Source organism: Nyctereutes procyonoides, unplaced genomic scaffold (genome assembly GCF_905146905.1).
Source record: "Nyctereutes procyonoides isolate TBG_1078 unplaced genomic scaffold, NYPRO_anot_genome, whole genome shotgun sequence".
NCBI classification, from domain to species: domain Eukaryota; kingdom Metazoa; phylum Chordata; class Mammalia; order Carnivora; family Canidae; genus Nyctereutes; species Nyctereutes procyonoides.
In genome coordinates, this window is record NW_026575025.1 from 2,337,805 (window position 1) to 2,361,410 (window position 23,606).

At 49.1% G+C, this 23,606-nt stretch overlaps 2 long non-coding RNA genes across 2 annotated transcripts in view; one reads left to right on the forward strand and one right to left on the reverse strand.

The window, feature by feature from the left end:
• Window positions 1-1,047: 1,047 nt before the first annotated feature.
• On the reverse strand, window positions 1,048-17,139 carry LOC129499444 (uncharacterized). The gene is made up of 3 exons (XR_008662383.1): window positions 16,791-17,139; window positions 15,535-15,677; window positions 1,048-2,730 (listed from the first exon to the last, which is right to left on the reverse strand). It is a non-coding gene; the product is annotated as an uncharacterized LOC129499444 (long non-coding RNA).
• Window positions 13,330-23,606, forward strand: part of LOC129499449 (uncharacterized) — a 67,069-nt gene continuing 56,792 nt past the window's right edge. Inside the window, exon 1 of the long non-coding RNA XR_008662384.1 lies at window positions 13,330-13,441. This is a non-coding gene — a long non-coding RNA (uncharacterized LOC129499449). The remainder of the gene's footprint in view (window positions 13,442-23,606) is intronic.

Sequence of the window (23,606 nt, forward strand, 5' to 3'; positions counted from 1 at the left end):
TGCCCCCCTCACCCCCCAGAGGGCACTGCTGGTGTATACACACCGGGTGTGGGCCAGCCAGCACCAGTCATCTCAGGGCCCGACCTGGCCCTCACTTGCCTATCTCCTTGGGCCCTGAAGACTGTCACAGCAGGGCGGGGCAGCGTCCCCTGAAGGAGTCTGGCCCTCTGGCCAGAGCTGACAAAATGCGATCTGCTTCCTATTAAGAGGTTTCCGACTGGCAGTGCAGCTTCGCTTTGTGCTTCCTCTCCTGGGCCAGTTTGAAATGCCGGCCTCCCCACTTACCTCTGTGGACTTTTCCAGGCCTTGGTAGCCGCCTGGGCCAACTGACGTCAGGAGCCGGGTGGCCTGCGAGGGGTGCCCTGCATCACACCCCCCACCCACAGTGGACGCCCCGGCCTTTACCTGCGTGTTGCTTTGTCCTTCCCAGGTCAGGGCGTTGGTTTTCTTTTTAAATAAATAAAGCTGAACCTGACTCACAACTCGAGAGAGGCTGCAGCTTCGCTCACAGCCATCAGCATCACCATGGTAACCGCGCCATCCACGGAACACTCGAAAATGCAGTTATCAACAGCGACACCGCCTCTTCCTCCTGGCGTCCCAGCAGCGCGGGGCCTGCACGGTTCCCTGATCCTTGGGGCTAGGCGAATGGCCCAGGGCTCTGCCTGGCTCCCCAAGAAAGCCGGAGGTTGAAAGTAGGGACTTGAGGTTCCCACTCACGCTGACCTGCTTGCAGCTTGCACATCTTTCTGGAAGGCTCTGAGAAAATCTCTTTCATGCTGAGGCAGGCACTAGGGGTGGACAGTAAGCCCACAGTTCTGAGCCACGAGTCCGTGGCTTTATCCATGATTTCTATCGGGAGGATAATATTGTGTGGCGGGTACAGCTTGCAGAGGTGCTAAGCCTAGAATTAAAATGAATGTAAGGATGATAGTAATCATAATACCAATGTATTGAATGCCTACCGCCCTGAGTCAGGCAGCGTATAAGATGCTTTCTATATCTTGTCTCTAGTTCCTCACTGTAGTTACTTAACATAGAAGCAGTTTTAATTAATTTTTTTAAAGATTTTATTTTTTCATGAGACACACACACACACACACACACAGAGGTGGAGACAGAAGCAGGCTCCATGCAGGGAACCTGACGTGGGACTCGATCCCAGATCTCCAGAATCATGCTCTGGGCTGAAGGCAGCGCTAACCTGCTGGGCCACCCAGGCTGCCCAGTTTTAATTAATTTAATAACAACAGCTACCATTTATAGGGTGCCAGACACTCTGCTAAGCACTGATGTTTATTTTTTCACGTGGGAAGGACTTCAATTCTTCCTATTTTACAAATAGGAAAACTGAGTCTTAGGGAGGTTAAATAATTTGCTTGAGATCACTCAGCTACAGAAGGATGGACCTGCTATTTGGGTTCAGGTGTGTCTGACAGGTGCCCTCTTATAGCTTAACGCTCAGTCAAGGTTCAAGCCACATACTGAGCAGACGGAGGCTCCTGGTCTGCCTGGTTTAAAAGGATTCCTCTAAACACCTTGACTGATGTTCCTCCACTAAAATGGTTCCTGAGCATGCCCATCAGTCACTCCAGGAGACGGAAAGAAATGCAGGTTCTAGACCCACCAACATGGCATCAGGCATTTGGGTGTGGGCCTGAGGATTCTTATTTGAGGTGACACGGCAGGCTGAACTCCTACATTGGTGAGTTTAGACTTGACTGGGTTCCTGGAGAGCAGGGGCGATGTCTACTCTGAGACAACCCCAGGGACTGGTCCAGGGCATGACCCTGAGAAGAGGCACAGAAAGTGCTGGTTGAACTTGAGTGAAGAATGAATTGGGCCCCATCCAGGCTCCTAAGCCTCTACAGGAACAGGTCCTCTCCTGGCTCCGTAGAGTCCATGGTCTCCTCCCACTGACTCTGCACCTGCAGCTCCCACATCCTCACCCCATCTTCCTCCCACCAAAGGCAGAAGTGCCTACCCTTATGACTTCCTCTGCAAGGGGAACGGAGGGGTATTCCTGTTGCCAAAAAGCTTCTTCTTCTTCTTCTTTTTTTTTTTTAGAAACAAACACAGAACCTTAAGCCAGCTTTCAAGGCAGATACTAATCTGACTCCTCAGCAAAATGTCTTTGGAGGGCAGCCCCCAAGTAGAGAGGAAAGGTTGGGATCTCTTCCTCTGACAAGTTTTAGCCATTGAAGAGTCTTATTTAACAGAGCAAAACACCCACATATCAAATAAGGTATTGGATCTATCAGTGATGCTACCTGCTATCATGGAATATTGAGCAGCCATTAAAAGTTGAAGAATATTTAATGATGTGGTCACACATTCACTAAAAAATAAGAGAAAAACAAAAGGGATATAAAACTATGTGCTCTGGAAAGACGTTTGTAAAATGCGGCAGAGAAGCCAGTTATCCCACCAATATCTGTTCTTTCTCTATAGTAATAAAAGCTCTACTTAGATAAATCTTATCTTCTGGGGGCCGTGGGACTTTGTTCTGGCTAGTACGGTACAAGCAGATGTGATGCATGTGAATTCCAGGAAGCGTCCTTTGAGGAGGCAGGACTCTCTTCTTTCCTGCTGCTTCTTCCATTGGTGTCTTGGGTCACTAGTGGAAGGCATGCACTGATGATGGGGAGCCCCAGGTAGAAGGGGCCTGGGTCCCTGATGGTCACAGGGCTGCTGTACCAGCCGGGGCTGCTTACTTTAGGACATCATTTCCTAAAGAGAGAAATTAACATGTTTAAGCCACTGTTCCTTTGGATTTTCTGTCATTTGTAGCTGAAACAATCCTAATCAATGTCAGATGTATTGGTAAATCAACAACACAATGTAAGTTAAAAATAACATGAATCATAGGATTCCGATTTTATTGTAAAATGTGTGTTTATTTACGTTTACCTACGTACATAAAAACGTGGACAGGATGGTTAAACATGAAAATGTCAGCAAGGGTTATTTCAGCAGGGTGAGGCTGCAAGGATTTTATGTGTTCATTTGTTTGCTTGTCTGTATTTTCTAACTTTCCCATGACAAAGTGTACTTTTCAGGTAAGAAAAAAATAATCAATGGTATAAATGGTGGGATCCCAAGGGGATCCATATGGATAAATAAATAAAATCTTTTAAAAAATCCTATGAATCTTATCGACTTCAAAATATTTTTCTTTAGGGGTGCCTGGCTGGCTCAGTCAATAGATCTTGGGGTTGTGAGTTTGAGCCCCATGCTGGGTGTAGAGATTACTTAAAAATAAAATCTTAAAAAAGTTTTTATTTTAATTTTTATTTATTTATTTTTAAAACATTTTATTTATTTACTTGAGAGAGAGAGAGAGAGAGAGAGAAAGAGAGCACAAGCAGGGAGAACAGCAGAGAGAGAGAGAGAGAGGGAGATCATGACCTGAGCCGAAGGCAGATGCTTAACCAACTGAGCCACCCAGGTGCCCCCCAAAATGTTTTTTTTAGAGCAATCTTAACAATACAGAAAAAGCTGTTACAAAGAATAATAAAATACACAGTTACATCCCCACTGCCTGGAATTAAAATGAATATTTCATTATATTTAATTTCTTTTTAAGAAGCCAAGAGGGATGGTAAAGCCCTTCTATGGATGTCTATTAGGATCATTATTAAAACACATTTAAATTGGAAAGCACTTGCCCTGTCTGGGATGGCCCAGGGTGGTGCTGTGGGAGGGCAGGAGAGAAGCAACACTCAAGCACCTTAACTCCCTTCCACCTTTAGCCCAGGGTTTGGCTCCAAGTGCCTATTTCCAGGATGGAGGTGCCCTGGGTGCATGGGTGCCAGATTGGCCTGGCACTTCCCCTGGAACATCTAGCAGCAGGCAGGGCTGGAAGAGGAGGGTCCCAATTGAGCACTTCCCTCCTGAGGTCAGTTGGTGCCCAACTGGTGTTTACGAAGAGGGTGGGGTCCCGGTGGCAGTGCTCTGGGGCCTTTGCTCTCAGGGGAGCGGGCCCATGGCAGGCCACAAGCAAAGGGTGGCAAAACCACTGTCTCCTGCGAAGCTCAGAAACTGGGCCACAGCTGGGAGGATTCTGGGAACTGAAGGCCCGAAGCGAGGTGGTCAAGTGGTCAGTGGAGGTTAGGGAGGTCCAGAAGGAATAAGGAGAAAAGGGAAGTGGCAGGAGCACTCACACTCTACCATGGGTAATTATTACCACCATCTTACAGAAGAAGAAAGAGAGGCTCAGAAGGACTGGGTCACTTGCCCCAGGACTCACAGCTCCTGGACTGATGTCCAGGCTGAAATTCAGATGAGCCCAAGATGCATGCTCCTCACACCACACCAGGCTTTGTCCTATGGGGCGATTATGAGGGAACCATTCTGCATTGCTCGGAGTCTGGAGCAAGTCGTGGGGTCATTTGGAGGTTGATTTTCAGAAGGCGGGCTCTGGCGAGGAAGTGCTCTGAGACAGCCTGTCCTCACTTGGCAGGACTCCACCCTCTGGCTTGGAGGCTCAGAGAGGGTGATAAAGTCTGAACTGATTTTGGAGATTTTGCCAGTGTCCTTTTTTGACTCTGTGGAGACCCACGGCCTCCAGGCTCATGGCCAGCTTTCCAGGAAAATATTAGAGCCTCCGCCCGGCGAACTGAGATGGAGATGACTCTGGAGCCATCCAACCCTTCCCACTTCACCTGTCCTTCCTCATTCTCTCCTGGGCCAAGATGGGGGTTAGCTTGTGTGCCCACACGTGCCTGTGTACATGTAGGTGCACGTACACACACACACACACACACACACGTGTGCCCGCACTCATACAAGCATCAGCAGAAGCAACCTCCTAGTGGACCATCCTTTTCAGGCTTGCCCCTGTCTCCAACACCTGGCACACATCCCCAAGGTGGAACAGGCCCAGAGGCCCATGCTGGGTCATGGCAGGTCTGCACACGGTCCATTTCCATGGGGCTCCTCTTTCCTTGATTCAAATGCCAGGACCAGTGCCCTCTCGATGCCAGAGCCATGGGCAGTGAGACACATTCAATCATCCTGGGGACCCTGGAGGCTTCTATCAGATAAAGTTGATTGAAATTCTAGCTCTGCCACATTCTGGCTCTGTGACCTTTGGCAGCTTTCTTAACCTTTCTGAGGCTCAATACCTTCATCAAACAGGGATGTTTTTGTTGGTGGTGATAACAGACACATACCTCCTGTCTAGCGGCTGGAGGGGTAAGCTGGAGAGTCCACAGTTAGTGTCGGGATGTTTTGGATAGAGCCTGGCATATGGCAAACACCCAGGGGCAACATCTGATACTTGCGTGGCCCTTTGCCTCCCCTCCCCGCCCCAGACCCATTTAGGCATCTAGTCTTCCCTCTGGAGCGGCAGGGGAGGCCCCAAACCTCCTCCATCCCCTTGTTAGGCATTGCGGTTGTGGTTGAGTCTGAGGTGCCAGGGAAATGGGTGCCAGTCCTTCGGGCAGGGAGAGCAGCAGGTTTCCCTGGATGCCCTACCCCAAATCCTGCTGCTTCCCCATTTGACGACTGTGTGACTCCCCCCCTCCAACCCCATGTGACCTTATCTTTTCTGCCCCTGCTCTCCAAAGATATTCACAGACAGGTCACTGATTCTTCTAGTGCAGCCCAGGCTGTTCTTCATGACAATGAACTCGGCTCCCGGTTACTGACCTCTGGCCCTGTGCCAGGCACTGCGCTGTGTTGTGCAAGGTCCCCACAATGCAGATGAGGACACCGAACTCCAAAGGGGTCAAGTGACCTGGTCATCAGGGAGGAAGCGGCCCACCTGAGACTGTATGAAGGCTGGGAAGACGTGAGTGGCAGAGTGGATCCTGCTGGGCAGGAAGACATTCTACAAACTCAGACCCATTGGGTGCCAGGGCTCCCAGTTTGGGATCCATGGGGTCCTATTGGGGGCTGCTCAGTTCTGCTCATGGTCAGCTAACCTGGCACCCAAGGGATGCCCTGGTGCCCTGGCTACAGGATAGGCTTTGATTCCCCCACAGCTCACGACTGGCTGGGTTCAGTGGAGCCGGCCACCTTCCTTATATGTGACCGGGACTGCCTGGTGGTCTCTGCCTGCCTTGCCCTTCACTCCAGTGACTGACTGCCTACCCTTCTCGCTGGTCCCGACTTCTTCCTCAACAGCACTGACCTCACAGGGCTGAGGTCTCACCGTGCCCTTCCCCCTTGCCTGCCCAACTTAGAAGACCAGAGAAGACGCTGCCAAAAGCCTCCCACCAAACACTCTGGTTAAGAACCTGAGGTCAGATCTAGCTCTGTGGCTTATGAATGCCAAGCAAGTTATTTCACCTCCCTAAGCCTCAATCTGCTTATCTATGAAATGGGACCAGCAACGATGCTTACCTGCAGAGCTGCTGTGAAGGTAAAATAAGCCAATGCAGGTAGAGCGCTAGGCACAGGGCTTAGCTCTTAGTGAGCATCCTATAAACGGCAACCTCAAAAAGCATGGGGAGGAAAGCTTGGAGTCACTGCAGACTCCGGAGGAAGCACCTCTGGACCCTCAAGGTCCTGGCTGCCAGGGTCCATTACTGGTCATTTTCCTTGAGATGGAATTCTCCTACATTCCAGGGGGCTGAGTCACGGAGCAGCTCTTTCCCTGGTCTCATGGAGGTCTCATGGCTGGAAAGAGGAAATGTTTTGCCCAGAACTGGCCTGTACTCCCATTTGGAGCAGCACTAACAATGGCAGTCTGGAGGGTTGGGCAATGGGCACAGGAACCTGAGTGTCCTTGCTGCGGGACCTCCTGAACGCCTGAGCATTGCAAGGCCCCCTTTCCTGCTGCCTGCCAGTTTTTCTGGCCTCATCTGGAATGGCAATGTTGTGATGCCCCAGGCCCTCCCTAGGCCTTTATCTTTTGTGCTTGGGGCAGGAGGTCTGGCAGCCAGTCAAAAACTTCCTGGGCTTAGCATAGTATGATAGTACCGTGGGCCTTCAGAGCTTGCAAAGATGTTGAACAGAATTCTAGACTGTTAGTGCTGGAAGGGGCCTCCTGTGGAATCATCTGGAATTGGGGCGGGGGCCTGAGGGACCTCTCAGTCGGCTGTCTGTGGTTAGTGCTAGACGGGTCTTTGGTCTGAGCACAGGATGACTCCTTCAGAACGAGCCTCAGGCAGAGCCATGGGACATTAGAGCTGGAAAATGTGCTGCCTCTCATTTTATAGCTGAACCCTCAGCTCCCTGTATAAGTAGTTGGAGGTTCTGAGAAGAATTTGCTAGAGATGAAGTCCATGTGACTACTTTAGGTGTTTAGGCTGGGGCAGAGAGAAAGATAAATGCTTAGAGCTTATCTGTGAGGTCGTCATTATAGGTAAGAGGGCAAAAGAACAACTGGGTCTTCATGCAACAAGTATTTATTGACTCCTGTGTGAGACCCAGCAGGAGCAGGAAGAGGAGTGAGAGGAGGGTGGCCGTAAGGTGAGATGTGATAGAAAAGTGTCCTGTGGTCTAAGGCAGCTTGGGTTCGTTTTCTGTCACATCTTACTTTATGGTGGGCTCGGAGGTGTCGGTCCAGAAACTCTGACTCCATTCTCCTGCCACCATCTCAGCAATCCCCTCAGGTTAAGCCCCATACTTAGGGTGTGAGTGAGAGGATTGGCACGGTCCCGGGCCCAGCAATGCCAGAGGAAGAGAGAGAGGGTCGCTCCATGATGCTCTTTCATAACAAGAGACTTCTTTTCCAGAACCCCCAGTCAAACTTTGCCTCGTGTCTCACTGGCCCTAACTAGGTCATAGGCCCAGTCCTGAACCAGGCCCCAAGGCCCCAGGGAAGCCAGGCGCTGTGTGTTTTCCAGAGCAGGGAACAGCTGCTTTAACAAAGAGACTCTAAATACAGAAGAGTAAGCAAAAGAGAAATTTATGTCACTTCCACATCCTATAAGAGTTCAGAGAAAAGTCATCCAAGACTGATAGAAGGGCTCTGCTGTCCTCCAAATGTGGCTTCCCTCCCTAGGTCCAGGGAGACTGCTTTAATTTTTCTGATCTCTTAGTCAGGGGGAAGGGCTGGGGAAGGGCCAGGGAAGCACATGCACAATCCTTTTGAGGACACGGCTTAGAAGCGGTAAGATCATTTCTGCCCACAAGCAGTCGGGGACAACTTAAACTCGAGGTCACATCAAGCTACAAGGGGGTCTGGGAAATGTAGCTCTTATAAGGCAGCCATCTCCCCAAATCTTCTGTTATGAAAGAAGGGGACTGTTGATATTGGGGAACCAGAAAATTCTCTACTGCACATTGATGAGTTTAGGCCTGAATTCTTTTTTTAAAGATATATTTTTTATTTATTTATGATAGTCACAGAGAGAGAGAGAGGCAGAGACACAGGCAGAGGGAGAAGCAGGCTCCATGTACCGGGAGCCCGATGTGGGATTCGATCCCGGGCTCCAGGATCGCGCCCTGAGCCAAAGGCAGACGCCAAACCGCTGCGCCACCCAGGGATCCCTAGGCCTGAATTCTTGAACCAATTCTTGAACCAATTCTTGAGACAGGTGGTGGGCCAACCCCTGGAGCTGGGCATGGGGTCAGCTTCCACTGAGGCACATGGGCTTGCGTAAGCCACTGTACCTTGGATCTGTTTGTTATGCAGCTTAGCTTGTAAGCCAAATAATACACCATGCTTTGCATTTCTTTTTTTTTATTTTTTAAAGATTTTATTTATTCATGAGAGACAGGGAGATTGAGAGAGAGACAGGCAGAGGGAGAAGCAGGCTCCATGCAGGGAGCCTGACGTGGGACTCATCTCCAGGATCAGGCCCTGGGTTGAAGGCAGCACTAAACTGCTGAGCCACTGGGGCTGCCCAAAGCCTTGCATTTCTTTGGCTTCTTTTAGGAAGGGAATGAGTGTTGGGTAATCAACTAGTAGTGAACACTATGTGACCTGCCTTTGAGGCCCTCTGACTCTGGCGGAGGGGACGTCTTTAAACAGATTAACTATGGATCAACGAGACAAATGGTAAACCAGCAGCTATATATAAATCCCAGTGAAAACAAAAGGAAGAATTAAGAGAAGGCTTCTGAGAAGGGATAGGAGAGTATAATGAGTTCATTTTGTCTGGGTCTCGAAGGATAGGTGGGAATTCCCCAACTGAATTTGGTTGGAGAAGGATAATTCAGACAAAGAGAACAGCAAAATTGCAGAGCTGTGGGGGTGCATGGGATGTGGCTAAGGGTCTGGTGTGGCTGGAGAGTGGGAGGGCGGGAGGTATGCTGGCTGCAGTGAATGAAGAGTACCCAAAAGTCATGAAAGTCACGGGAGGCAGAGGCTTTTTTTTTTTTTTTTTTTAACCCAGCAGAGATGTGGGCTTTGTCTCTGTCTTTCTCTGAGGTAGAGACTGGAGGATGACTCCTTAGGAAGCTATTTCACAAATTTGGCTGAGTAATGAAGAGAGCCTGCATTGGGGTTGTGGTGCTGGGAATGGAGACGAGGAGCCAGTTTGCAGGGATTCTCGTAATAGAACCGACAGGACTTGGTAGCTGGGTGATCAAGGGGGTTGGGCAGGAACAAGGCGGGGTGGTCAAGATAGTTAAACATGATCCTAAGTTTAAATGCTTGTACTAGAAATCTGGAGGAGTACAGGAGAAGCAAATTTGGGGGTTAGAGGAGAGAATGACTTCCCACTGTCTGAAACCTGGTTCATGACAGGCTTCTTTGAGATCCTTGGGGACACTGTTCCTACTCTGTAAAACATTCCCTCACCCTCAAATCTCCAACTGGCCAATTCCTCATTCCTTCCAAAGGCCCTCCTTGAATCTCCAACCTAGGTGACAAACCCTTTTTGATGTTCTTATAGTACCAGTTTCTTCTCTTTATATGCTTCTGGCTCAGGGTTGCTTCATGTGTCTGTCTTCCCTCAGTCTGTCATATCCATGTCTGTCTGTTGGCCCCTTTCTTCTCAGCACCTTGTTTAGTGCCTGGCACTCCATAGGCACTCATGCTGGGTTTGAAGTATTCAACAGCTATCATTGGAAATAGGAGTTGGCCAATAGATTTTATCAGGGCCCATTCAGATGTGATGTAAGGCAATGAGGCTACCATGGGACAGGTAATGTGATCCTGTTATAGACCTGGATCATTCTAGACCAATGGTTCTCAACCAGGGGCATTTTTTGCCTCCCAAGGACATTTGGCATGTCTAGAGACATTTTTGATGGTCATGGCTGTGTGTGTGTGTGTGTGTGTGTGTGTGTGTGTGTGTGTGTGTTACTGGCATCTAGAGGGTAGAGACCAGGAATCTTGCTCAACATCCTATAATGCAGCAGCCACCCCCCACAACTAAGACTTCTGAAGCCCAACATGCCAATAGTGCTGATGCTGAGAAACCCTGCTCTAAAGACTGGTGAGCCAACTGGATGGTTAAGTTCCCATCTGGCCTGCTGGTTGCTATGGCCCAACTGAATGAGAGCAAGAGCAGCTTAGCGGCTGTCATAAGAAATATGGACTTGTGATGTGCAGCCAGGAACCACCTTGGATTGGGCCTTAGTTAAAGGTCCCAAAACCTTAGGTAGTTTCCCCTTAACTGAACTCCCAGCAGTAAGCCCAGCAGACCAGCCTGGCACTCGCCCCTCTCTGACTCACTCCATTGGGTTTCTCCCGCTCTTTGGTGGAAGCGGCCACCACACTCTCTTCCCACCCCATCTGCCTCACTGATTATTTTCAGCTTGGCTTGCAGAGGCCCAACGCTGCAATTACACCCCAACCTCAATGGCTCCTTCTGAAAATAACATTTGGGTCGAAGAAAACCTCAGTCTGGTGGGCTGGATTTTATACTAAACAGTTAAAGAGTGGGTGTGGGCACGGGGGGTTGAGGGGGGGGAAGGGAGTGGCACAATGGTACAATTAAAAGAAGAATCTGGAAGAAGGGGAAGGAAGAGGAAGTGAAGAGAGGGAAGGGGTGGTGGTGGTAAGGGCAGTTGAAGAAAGAAAATATACCTCCTGGGCTGGGGTCAGCCATCTTTTAGAAGTCTTATTCCAAGTCTTCATTTATGCCTCTAATTGAAGGTTTTGTTTCTGAAATAACTTGCCCCCCTCCCCCCATCACTGAGGCCTGGGAAATTCATGTCTGCCTGGGGCCAGAAGAATTAGTCTATGGGCATACCAATCTTTATCCAAGCTAGTGACCAGATTTTCCAACCCCAAATAGGAGCCACATGGTTTGACATAGGATTTTTGCTCTCTTTCGAGGTGAGAATAGCAGTCTGGGAAATGTAGTTTCATGATGCTGGTGGATGGAAGTTCTATGGTCAGTGGAGAAGAGTGAATAGGATCTTTAAGGTGGGGGTTCTCACGGATATCATGAGAAATTTTACGGGTTGCTTTAGTTCAGAGGAAAGAAGGAAACCGTGGAAACAGAACCTCTGTCCCACCCAGGGGGAGGAGTGTGGAGATGTAGGGGGGTGAGGAAAAAAGAACTTGGAAGCCCCTTTTAAATTCCAAAGGAGGCAGACAGTTAAAAAGGCTGTATGAGGTGAGATTTGAGGAAATAGGGAAGAGTTCCACACAGCAGTTAACAGTTCAGTTCTGGAGTCAGACTGACTTAGGTTCAAACCCAGCCTATACTAACCACCTGGGTGATCTCCAGCAGTAACTGAGCTTTTTTGGATAGGCCAGCGGTACAGGCTCTAGAGTGAGGCGAGTAAGAATTTGCATCCTGGCTCTGTGATCTCTGGCAAGTTATTTCACCTCTCTGGGTCTCCCACTTTCCCTTTGTAAAATGGAAAGAACACCCACCTAATAAGGTGTCATAAGGATGCAGACTTCAAGTGCTTAGTTCAGTGCCTGGGACATTGGCAATCACTCAACCCACATTATTTTCTATTATCCCTGGAGTTTTCCTCCAAATGCAGTAGGCAAGAAATTCTTAGCTAACGTACACATGTTTTAAAAATTTTTTGAATAGCTATGAATTTATTTTCAAGGGTATTAAAATAGATGACTGACACATCAAACTGTGGTTTCGCTAATGTTATTCCTCAGGGCGAGGCTATGTAGAAAAAAAAGAGAATCGATTTAAAGTTAATTTAGAGAATAAGGAAAGTTAATAAAAGAAGTCAATTAAAAATATACAATATAGATGGAATGTGGATATGGAGGAAAACCATGCAGCCAGTACCAGAATGGCTGAAAAAAAAAAAAAAACTGGTTAAATAAGCCGTGATGCTTTCTGCTGGTAAAACCTTCTAAGGCACATGGGTGGAGAAGTGAGGCAGGAAGATACGGATCAAGACACCATCCGAACGTTGCGCTGGTCCCCCCCTCCCTGTCCCACTGTGCTTCCCTTTTTGAGAAATCGGTAGGAGGGCCCAGATAAGGGAGGCCCCGATGCCCCATGAGGTCTCGGAACCCCGATAGCTTCGTGGCTTGCGGGGCTCGGGGAAGGCCGGCCGACTCCAAAGGCCCAGCCCTGGAAACCGAAAGCCAACTCCCCAACTTCTCTCTCCGGTCGCGTTTAGGGCGATTCAGGCCTCTCTGATTTTTTTTGGATCACTGGGTCAATCAGTCAGCCAGCCAATGCCTCGGGAGAAGTTTAATTAAGCTCAGATCGCCGGTGCGAGCTGCCAAAGGTCTCCCCGCCCGCCCGCCCGCCCGCGCCCCGCCCCCTCCCACCCCGGCCCCGGCCCCGGCACATCTGGTGAAAAGCTTCTCCCCCGCCCCGCCCGGCGGGGCCGCAGCCCGCGCATGCGCGTCAGCAGGGCGCCCTGCGCCCCGCGGCAGGCTCGGCTCCCAGAACCGAGCGTTGCAAACTGTTGCATCAGACAGCAAGCAGCCGGGCCGGGCCGCTAGGGTTTCTAGGAAGATAGGAAGGGTTTGAGATCTTCTGTGGTCGAATGGGAGCGTTGGCTGTCACTCACGGTGTTTACACGCTGGCAACACGATCCCCCGAAACCTCAGGCTTGCGCCAGCCCGGGGAGGGCCGTAGCCGCAGGTGACATTCGCCGGACTCCCCTGCGTCCGCCCCCGCCCCTCGGGCCCCAGGCTGGGACCCACTGAATTGGAGCCGGTCTGCTTTATTAACGGCATGGGCTCTAAAGGAATGAGCCGGGTTTGATTTCTCTTCCCAAGTACAAGAATGCCCCCGAGGAATTTCTCACTCTGTGAAAGTGCAAAACTAATTTCCCCAGACAAGCGCTGTTGCCGGTTCCCAAAAGGGCTTGGAAAGATCCCAGCAGGAATGTTCAGTGGTTCCAAAGCTCTTCACCCCAGCTGCTGGACATGCAGACACTGACCACCAAGAACTTCTTGGTGGGTGGACGGACACACGTCCTTCACAGATAGGTCACAGATAGATAGGCTTTTTTTTTTTTTTTTTTTTTTTTTTAGAGTATCTCAGGCCCCGGTGTTATGGAGATCTGGGACATCAGCCAGAAAAAGCACAACCACGAACTCACACAGACACAGCACAAATGTAACAGTTCTCTAGATTCAAGTGGCTCTGCAGCTCAGGTAAGGGAAGAGCTCTCCTCACTACTCTCCCTCATTCTTCTGGTCTCTGGGCATCTGCCTTCCCCATGGGGAGAGAAAGTGATGCTGTGGCTAGCTAGCAGGGATGGGACAGTCTTGGGGAGGGGGTGAGATATTCAAGAAGAATGATTATGATTTGGAATCTACTCTCTAAAGGGATTTACAGGACATCATCTGAATCCTGTGTGGTTCAATACTCTTTTTTTGGGGGGGGGAGGGGGAAATGGGTGAAGACCAAGTCATTGAGTATTAATGGATTTTCCAAAAAGACAAAAACTGACGATGTATACCTTAAGCATTCTTTCTTTACCAGTGTGTTGATGTTGAAAATCTATTCCATCTGAATAATCTGGAAGGCTAAAACAGGGCTAGTGTTTTTCCTTCTCATTATTTTGAATCACTTGATCCCAAGGCTCAATAACAAAATGACCCAAAAGACTCATAGCATTATCCCAGCCAGTCACTGCTGTTTTTTTTGAGCCAACATTTTCCTTTGAACAGTGGGTATTGTGGCACTAGTGGGATTTTGTTGTTGTTGTAACCAATGCTTCATAAATATGGCCCAAGCTATTAATAAGGTTGTCAACAGTGATCATATGAACTGAAGATATGACAACTAGGAAAGGGTAGGAAGGAGTATAGGCAAGTGCAAGAGCATTTCCAGGCCCTGCTTCTGAGAATATATATCAGGGCCCAAGTCTCTACCAAATGGATGTCACCAAGGTGGTATCCTGGGGTCCCAGGGCATGGTCTCCCCTAGCTGCCAGGGGAGACCATGCCCTGCCAGGGGAGACACATCCAAAATGTCGGATATGTCTGAGCAACAGTCACCACCTGGAGAAGCAAGCCATTGACCATTGTGGCGCCTCTCCAGGCATGAAAGTTGGAGCCATAAGGTCATGGGCCATGAGGTCAGAAGCCAGGTGGGAGAAAGTGAGCTCATGAGCTCATGTTAGGTTCCTAGCTGCACTTACATATAGTGCGCTGTCAATGCATGTTTGTAGAATGAATGTCCTGAAAAAATGAGGGAAGGAGCAGAGAGAGGTGAGGTCAGAAAAGTCCAACAATTTTGCAAGAGGCAGCTGGGATGCCCAGGGCTCATTTGCGTTGGGCAAGAGGAGAGTTCCTCTAGTTCAAAGACCTAGGACAAGAGAATCAGAACTGTGAAGTGACAAGTCTCCCGAGGTCCCTTCTGCCTCGGTTTCCCTGTTTGGAAACTCCTCCAGTTGGTGATTCCAGAGCTGAGCAGTCATTCTATTTAACCAAGCCTAGTGACATCATCATCAATAACAATAGCCTCAACTTGACTGAATTCCCAGAGCAAAATTCTGGGAAACTAAGGGGTCTGTGGGAGGGTGTGTGACTAAGACTCAGGGGACAGGAAAATCCTCTAAAACCATAAGCAAAGTGGTGGCCCAGATGGTTAGATGATGCAGACATACATTAAAAGTGTGATTCGTTTTCCACATTTCTTGGGCACTCACCGATTCTAGGCACTATACTGAGCCCAAATCCAGACAAAGCTCCCGTTCTAAGGGCTTATGATCTAAATTCCTTGTGGAAAGTCTGTCTTTCAAATGTTTAAAGCACCTCATTCAATCCTCATTTCCACTTCAAGTCATGCGCCTCCTTCCTGAGAAACCCACCAAGTTTGAAGTTTGTAGCTGGCTTTCCTTCTGTTTTTGCTATTTATGTGCCAATTTAAAGGGTGGGGAGAGCTATGTTAATTTAAAAATAAAACACAAATAGCAAAATGCGGCTTGGTTAAAGTAAAAACCACAGAAGGCATTTTTTTTTCCCCTCTCATATTTTTCAGATTTTCCTAGAACCACCTTTATTTCCTCAGAGCCCAGTCATAGAAAGTGAGTGGGCCTCTCTGGATGCTCTTCAAGCAAAAGCTAAAAGCCTTATTCCTATTCTCCTCTCATTGCACCTTTAGGTTTTGTGTTTCTTTTTCAGACATTTGAGTCCCAAACTGGGCTCAGAGAGCAACGGGAAGCCCCTAATTCACGTGTGGTATTTCTAAGCAGTCTTAGAATAGATTTTGGTTTCTTTTTGCTCGGTTTGTATCTTACCTCTTCTGTTCAGTTGGATCAGCTTGTGCATTCGGGTCATGGGAACGTGGCTTTACAGGTAGATCCTCCTGGTGGATGCCCACATTGCCATTTACCAGTCTTGTGGTCTCCTCTGTCGAAATAATGATGCACTCCTCTCAGAGCTGTAGTGAGGATTAAGGAGTCAAGACATAGAAAGGGCTCAGCACGAAACAAGCTCTTAAGACACTGTAGCTATTAAAAATAGATCCTTTCCCCAATCGGCTGCTCCTTCCTTACACAAGCCCCTCCTCCTGTTTTGGAGAAGAAAATTAGTTATCTATTCCAAGTCGATGATTTAGCCCCATTTTACATCACCAAGGGGCCCATGAGAAGGGGAGACGGAGCGAAGGCTGACTTTGAAAACACCTGAGCCTAATGGAATGGAATGGACCAGATCAGTGCTGCAGGGACTGGGGAAGACTGCAAGGCCTACGGTGGGATGGCAGGACCACAGAAAATGGGCGAGAGTCGTCAGGACAAGCAGCCCCAGGGCTGAGAGGAGGGGCCGGAGAGGTGCCAGGCGCCAGGCCGGAGGGGCCCCTAGTTGGGCGGTTCCGAGTCCCAACGTCCGCAGGCCCAGGCTGCGGGCCCCGGGGTCTGGTGACCACGGGACCCGAGGCGCGTGCTACGGCGCCCTCTGCCGGCCGCGCCGAGCAAGCCGCCGGCCCCGCCGCTCTGCAGGTGGGACCAGGGACCCCTCCCGCTGCCGCCGCCCCCGCTCCTTCCCTTCCGAGGACCGCGCGGCCGGGTCGCGACCGGATTCCGGGAGACGCGTCCCCACCAGACGCCTGCGGGCTGAGCAGAGACGATGCTCCGAAACGTCCGATTCACCCGGGGATCGGAGGCCGCGGGAACCCACCTAAACCCTGCAGGGGCTGCGCCTCTTGCGACCCGGGGCCAAAGCCTGCGGGGCTGTCGGAGGTGGTTTGGAAGTGGCATCGCCTATGGCCAAGACCGCGGGTTCTGCGGACAGAGAGGAGCCCGGGGTTCGCTTTCTGCCTCATCCATTTTCCAGCTAGGTGACCTTGGGCAAGGTACTCAAATTTCCATGTGCCTTAGTTTCCTCATCTTTAAGATGGATCCCGACCTTATGGGTTGACGTGAGGATGACATGGGATCAGAACAGCCTGGGTTGGAATTCTGGCACTGACATCAGCTAGCTGTGTGCCTGGGGCAAATTCCTTAACCTCTCTGTGCCCCGGCTTCCTTAAAATAGGGAGAATAACGGTACTTACCTCCGAGGGTTGTTGCCTGCAAAACGCTTAACACAGTGCCTGGCACAGAGTAAGCGCTCAATAAATGGTGGCTCTTATGGCTGTTGTCGTTATTATTGTTGGTAAGAGCGCTGAGCACGCGAGCAGGACTCTAGCGGGCGGCTATTACTAGGCTCTGTCTCGGGTCCGGCTCTTTCTTTCCGGGCATTGTTCAAATCTTTTACCAAGCGGTCGCGTCCTTGTCGGTAGCCGAGGGACAGCCGGCCTTCCCGAGATGGGAAAATCGAGGTTCCCCTGGAGGAGGGCCAAGGACGCGGCCGCCGGCTGCCAGGACCGGGACCTCCCCGGGGGACACCCGCGCCACGCCGCCTGCGCCCGGGCCTCCATTAGCGCGCGTCAGAGCCGCAGTGACGTCGCGGGGCCCGGCGGGGGGGAGGCGCGGCGCGGGGAGGCGCGGCCCGGGCACGCGGGGAGCCCGGGGGGCCGCGGGGGGCGGGGGGACCCGGGCGGCCCCGGGCTGCAGGAGGCGTGCCCAGCCGGCCTCGGCCGCTTCAGCCGGGGACGGGGGGGGGGAGCCGCGGGGAGTCCGCGGCGGGGGTCGGCCGTGCCCCCTCCACCCCGCCTGCCCGCGCCGTGCGCCATCGGGCTCCGCCTGCACCCTCCCCCCCCCCCCCGCCTCCCGGCTGGTCTCCCCGCGGCCGCGCAGCGTCTGCGTGGTCCGCCCCCTCCCCGCCCCCCAGTCCGCCGCGGTCCCGCTCCTTGTCGTCCCGCAGACACCTGCTCACTTTCCTCTTCCTCTGCCCCCCTTCTGGACCAACTCATTTGCTGTGAGTGGTCAGCAGCCGCCCCCAGGAGGCGCCCCCGGTCCCAGCTTGCCGTCTTGGGCCCCGGGGCGCCCATCCCGCTGCTCGCAGGACGGTTCCACTTGGCTTGCCCTGCGCGCCCCTCCGGCGCGCCCCTACTGTTGCCCTGCGGGCCAGGGCGCTACCACCCAACCGACGCCCTAGCGGTCTCGCCCTCCTTCCGAAATACCTCTTAGGGCGCTCTCCACTTCTGGGTTGGCTTCCTAGTTCCAGCCATCCTGGTTTGGGCTATTAACATATTCCTCGCAAAGATCTTGTCTGCACTCCAGCCTCCTTCAGATCCATCCTCCACCACTGCTGGAGCAAGCCACCTACAAGCCACCTACAAGCCACCTACAACCCATGTGGGCCCGGGCCATGCCTCTCTCGGCTTGAGACTGGCTGCCCGGCCTGGGACCTCAGCCTCTCTGTCTTCATAGACACTCTGGTCTGCCATTTTCGAGCACCTTCGGAGCTAGTCCTGGGTGTCCAGGACCCACGTGGGACCACCCTATGGAAGGAAGGTCCGCGGTGTCTTTATTGCTGTTGAGCCTTCTCCCGGGAACTGGCACCTCATTCCCTCTTTCTCCTTCCCCAATTGGCTTCCTCTTACTCATTCTACACAACTCAAGATATGAGTCACTTGCGACAGGAATGCCTTCTCTGGTCTGCTGTCTATCGAAGAGAAGTCTGTCTGGGCCCCAAAGCTTCCCATCTCTGCTGCATTCCTCATAGGGTAAAGACTTGACCTTCAAGATGGCCTAGGAGGCCCTGCATGGTCTCTGCACTGCCCCTCCCCCATCACCTCCAACTCCAGCCCCTTTTCCCCCTGCTCTGGCCACACTGGGGTCTCAGTTCCCAATCTCTATACACACCCTACGACCCCAGGGTCTTTGCACAGCTTGTTCTTTCTCTCTACCTGGTGCACCTTTCTGCCCTTCCTCACCTACTCAATTTTTGGCTCTCTTTCTAAGTGAGCATCATGTCCTCAGAGATAGCTTCCCTGACCCCTCCCCTCATTCCACCTCCAATTCAATCCAATCCTTCTTGGATAGATCAAAGCCTATAAAAAAAAAAAAAACTACAGAGAGTAGTATCATCAAACCTGTTTGTTCTGCACCCCTCCCCTGCCCTCCAACCTTTGCCAAAGCTTAACATTTGTCATAATTTCTTCAAATCATTTTTTTCAAGAACATAAAACATCTTTAGATCTAGACAGAGCCCTTTGAACCCATGTCTGTCCCTCTCTTAAGGTAACCAACCACTCTCCTGCATTTGGGGCATATCATTCCTATACATGCTTTTGTATTTTTACTACATATGTTTGTATCTATAAACACTTTATAGAATTGTTTGACATGTTTGTAAACTTTGGAGAAGTGGCATTATACTGAATATATCATTGTGCAACTCGCTTTTTTTCTCTCAGCATTATGATTTGAAAATGTAGTCACATTGATACATGTAGTTCTAAATCATACATTTTCACTGCTAATTCGGGTCCCATTGTATGAGTTTCACCACACTCTATTTACCCATCTCTTTCTGAAGTTTGTTTAGCTGATTTTCACATTTGGTGTTGTTAGAAACAATGCTACAATTAATGTTTTTTAACCCATCCCCTTGTGTGAAAATGAGCCATTGAGCAGATACTTGTGTGTGAAATTGCTGGACTCGGGTCATGTGAATTGGCAGCTTTACTCAGCATGGCTGAACAGTTTTTCAAAGTGGTCGTACCAATTTACACTTTGATAGCAATATGTAAGTAAGAGTTCCCATGCTTGGCATCCTCAACAACACTTGGTAATGTCAGCCTTTAAAATTTTTGCCAAGCTGATGGGTGTGAAATGGTATTTCGATGTTTTAATTTGCAAGTCCCTGTTTACAAGAGAGACTAAGCATACTTTCATTTGTTTATGGGCCGTTTGCCGTTCATCTTTTAAAAGTTGCCCTTGGTTTGACAGTGTTTCTATTGGATTATCTTTTATTATGTGTAGGAGCTCTTTATATGTTCTGGATACTAATCCTTTGTCAGGTGGTAGCCCATCTGGTGTCTTTTACTCCACTCAATTGCAGTTTAAATCTGTGTAATTATTTGATCAATGTCTGACTTGCCCACTAGACTATAAGCTCCATGAGAAGTGGGACCATCCCCTGTGACCAATGCAGTGTCTAACACCTACCAGCAAACCAATAAATACTTCTGGACTGAATTGTATTTTTTTTTAAATTTTCTTTCTTTATTTATAATAGTCACACACACACACACACACACACACACAGAGAGAGAGAGAGAGAGAGAGAGAGAGAGAGAGAGAGGCAGAGACACAGGCAGAGGGAGAAGCAGGCTCCATGCACCGGGAGCCTGATGTGGGATTCGATCCCGGGTCTCCAGGATCGCGCCCTGGGCCAAAGGCAGCGCCAAACCGCTGGGCCACCCAGGGATCCCTGGACTGAATTGTATTGACATTATTTGTCTTTTTATATGCTTCTGCTCAGCCGTCAGCCTCAACCACACACTCACAAGGCTATAAATTCCTCGAGAGCAGGAATCTGGTGCTATTCTCCTCATCTTTGTATTTTCATCTATCACAACGCAACACCTCTGGCATGGAGTATATAGCCAATCATTTTTGCTTAATTAATTTTATTTGAGCCTTCTCTTTCCTTTCTCCCCACTTTATATTTTATCTCTAAGCCTAGTTATATATTATCTGTAAAATGAACAAACAATAAAGACCTCCTTGCAAGTCTGTGAAAATCACAATGTATAACATGCCAGTAAGAAGAGCAGTGCTTAGCACACAGTTGGTGCTCAATAAGTGGTGACTTCTGTTGTTCCCACAATAATCATTTGGGTGACTAAAGATATACTCTGTTTAATTTTAACAGACAAAATTCTTTCAGAGAGAGAATAAAAGTGAACTTCCTGAAGATCTGGTGAGCGGGTTTTTTTTTTTTTTCCTTTATTGGCATTTGACCCATTATATAAGCCTCAGTCCCAACACGATCTCTGAAAAGCATCAAATATCATTCTTCTCCTTCTCTTTTATAAATTCCAGACATATCAAAGGCATACGAACCATACATAGAATTCAAACCTTTAAGTGGAAACATATAAAGGCCAATTCCACGTCTTTGGCCAGAAGTCAGAGAGCAGAAAGGAGGTCTGTCAGTGATACCAGGGGTGGGATTTAGTGGCTGCAGCCAGGGACAAAAGCAGAATTCTTACATCTGTTTCCTACATCTGCCATTGATTGTGTGACCTTTGATCTATTTATAAAACGAAGACAATAATTCTGGCTTTTTCTGGGAGGTTGAACTTCATTAATTACTCATTTTAAAATGCTTTGAGATCCTCAACATAAAAGGCAGTTTGGCTCTATTTAATCAGGGCTCCTGATAGGTAAACGGCCCAGCAACATCTGTCCGTGCTACACAGGAATATGATCTCTATTTTACCAGAAAGTGAGGTCCAGGAAGGTAGATTTGAGCGCCTAAAGTTGTAAGCTGCTGACAGACAGGAGGGAACCCGCTTCATCTCTGGCCCAAGCTCGGAGGAATGAGAAATCTCAGGGCAGCCTTATTTGATCAAGATGTCATACTCCACAGAGGCCCGTCATCTCTAGGGTTTCATCTCTGCCTGAGGAAAGCAGGTGTCTGCACTGAGTCCAGTGCAACGTGAGCTCACCACAGAGAACAATTAGAGCCACAATGACCTGCTGGCAGTGGCCTCTCCCCAGAAGGCCCAAAAGGAACTTTGCTGAGGGATGTAACCGGAGAAGGTGGGCGGCATCCAGGAGGCAGTGTAGACAGGGCCCCCTCTGAGGTCTGGGAGAGGGACCCTAAGGCCCAGGGAGGGCTGACAATTCTGCGTGGTAGCAGCTGAGGGCTCCAAGGGCCGCTACCATGGCTGTTGGAATGGTCCATATTCCAGCCACATCCTGGAGTGGGCTTTGAGGAGAACCAGAGGACCAGCCTCTACAACCCAACTGCAAAACTTAGCAGCTGTGCAGTTTGGCCACTAAACCTCTTTGAGCCTCTTTGCCACCCCTGTGGGTTGGGGATGATGATAACCTGTTGGGGTCGTTAAGGAAGATTACAAGAGAAAAGGCATGAGACAGTACGCCACTGTGGAAGGGGTTAAGTCACTCCTTGAGAGGATGAAAACACTAAGAACTCATTTAAGTCTGAGCAGAGTTCACTCCCTTTTGAAACTGTTTTCTTTCTCTCTATTCTTAAGGTAATACTTGTACACGATTAAAAACAAACAACAACAACAAACCCACACCAGAAAACAAAAAGCATAACAGCCTGAGAGAGGATACAGTGAAAAATGAGCATCTCTGTTGTTGGAACTTCTTGCGACCCTTTCTCTTGGGGCAATAAATATTAAATAATATTACCAGGCTTTAGTGTCTTTTTCCAGAGATAGCCAATGCATGTATGAGGATGTATGTGAATTTTAAACTGTGCCTCCTTTTGACATAGATAACATGCAATATACGTTCTTCTTACACTCTGCATTTTTCCCCCTCACTGAACAATGTTCCTTGAAATGACTTGCATATCAGTATTTATAGAGGCACCTTTCTGAGAAGGCTGCACAGTATTGTACTGCATTTGCTCAGCCAGTTCTCTGCAGATAGACGTTTAGGTCTGTAAAGTTTCCTATTGCTGTTGTAACAAATTACCATACATTCAGTGGCTTAAAACAACAAAAACCTATTATCCTGCAATTCTGTAAATCAGAAGCCCAAAATGGGTCTTGCTGGCTAAGATCAGGATGTTGGTAGCGTTGCCTTCCCTCTGGAGGAGGCTTAAGGGGAGAATCCGTTTCCTTGCTCTTTCTAGCTACTAGAGACCACCTGCATTCGTTGGCTTGTGTCCCCTTCCTTCATATTCAAAACCAGCAACCGTAGATGGAGTTTTTTTCAAATCACCCTATTCTCAGTCTTCTTTTCTACTTTCCTGCCTTCACTTCTAAGGACACTTGTGATTACATTGTGTCAACTTGGAGAATCTCCTTATTTTGTGTAGTCACCTTAATTCCATCTGCAACTTTAATTCTCTTTTGCCATGCGTATTCACAGGTTCTGGGGATTGGGATGGGGACATTTGGGGGGGCATTATTCTGCTTGCCACCAGGTTATTTGTTTTTTTTTTCTTTTCTTTTCTTTCTTTCTTTTTTTTTTTTTTTTTTTTTTTTTGCTGTTACAGAACTGATAAATGTCTTGTATAAATGCCATTTCCTACCCGTGACTGTGTGTGTTAGATACAGCCTGAGAAATGGACTGCCTACGTAAAAGGATATGTGTTTTAAAATTTTTGGAAGGTATTGTCAAATCTCGTTCCAAGGGGATCGTACTATTTTACACACCTACCACCACTGTATTTGTGCAAGTTTAAAAAAAATTAGTAGCTTTTTTAAAATTTTATTTTATTTTTAAGATTTATTTATTATTTATTTATGATAGACAGAGAGAGAGAGAGAGAGAGAGAGAGAGAGAGAGAGGCAGAGACACTGGCAGAGGGAGAAGCAGGCTCCATGCAGGGAGCCCAATGTGGGACTCAATACTGGGACTCCAGGATCGCGCCCTGGGCCAAAGGCAGGCGCTAAACCGCTGAGCCACCCAGGGATCCCCAGCTTTTATTTTTTTAAGTGCAGTTTTAGGTTTACAGAAACATTGATTAGAAAGTACAGTGTTCCCACATCCTTCCCTCCCCCTTTCATAGTTTGTTGTTTATATGCCCTATTAATGTGGCATATTTGTTACTATTGATGATACATTATCATCACACAAGGTCCATACTTTATATTAGGGTTCACTCTTTGTGTTGTACATTCTATAGGTTGACAAACGTCTAGGGACATGTATCCAGCACCGTGGTATCATACAGGGTAGTTTCACTGAACCTAAAAATGCTCTGTAGTCCGTCAGTTCATCCCTCCCTTTCTTGTCCCAAACCCCTAACAAACACTGATATTTTTACT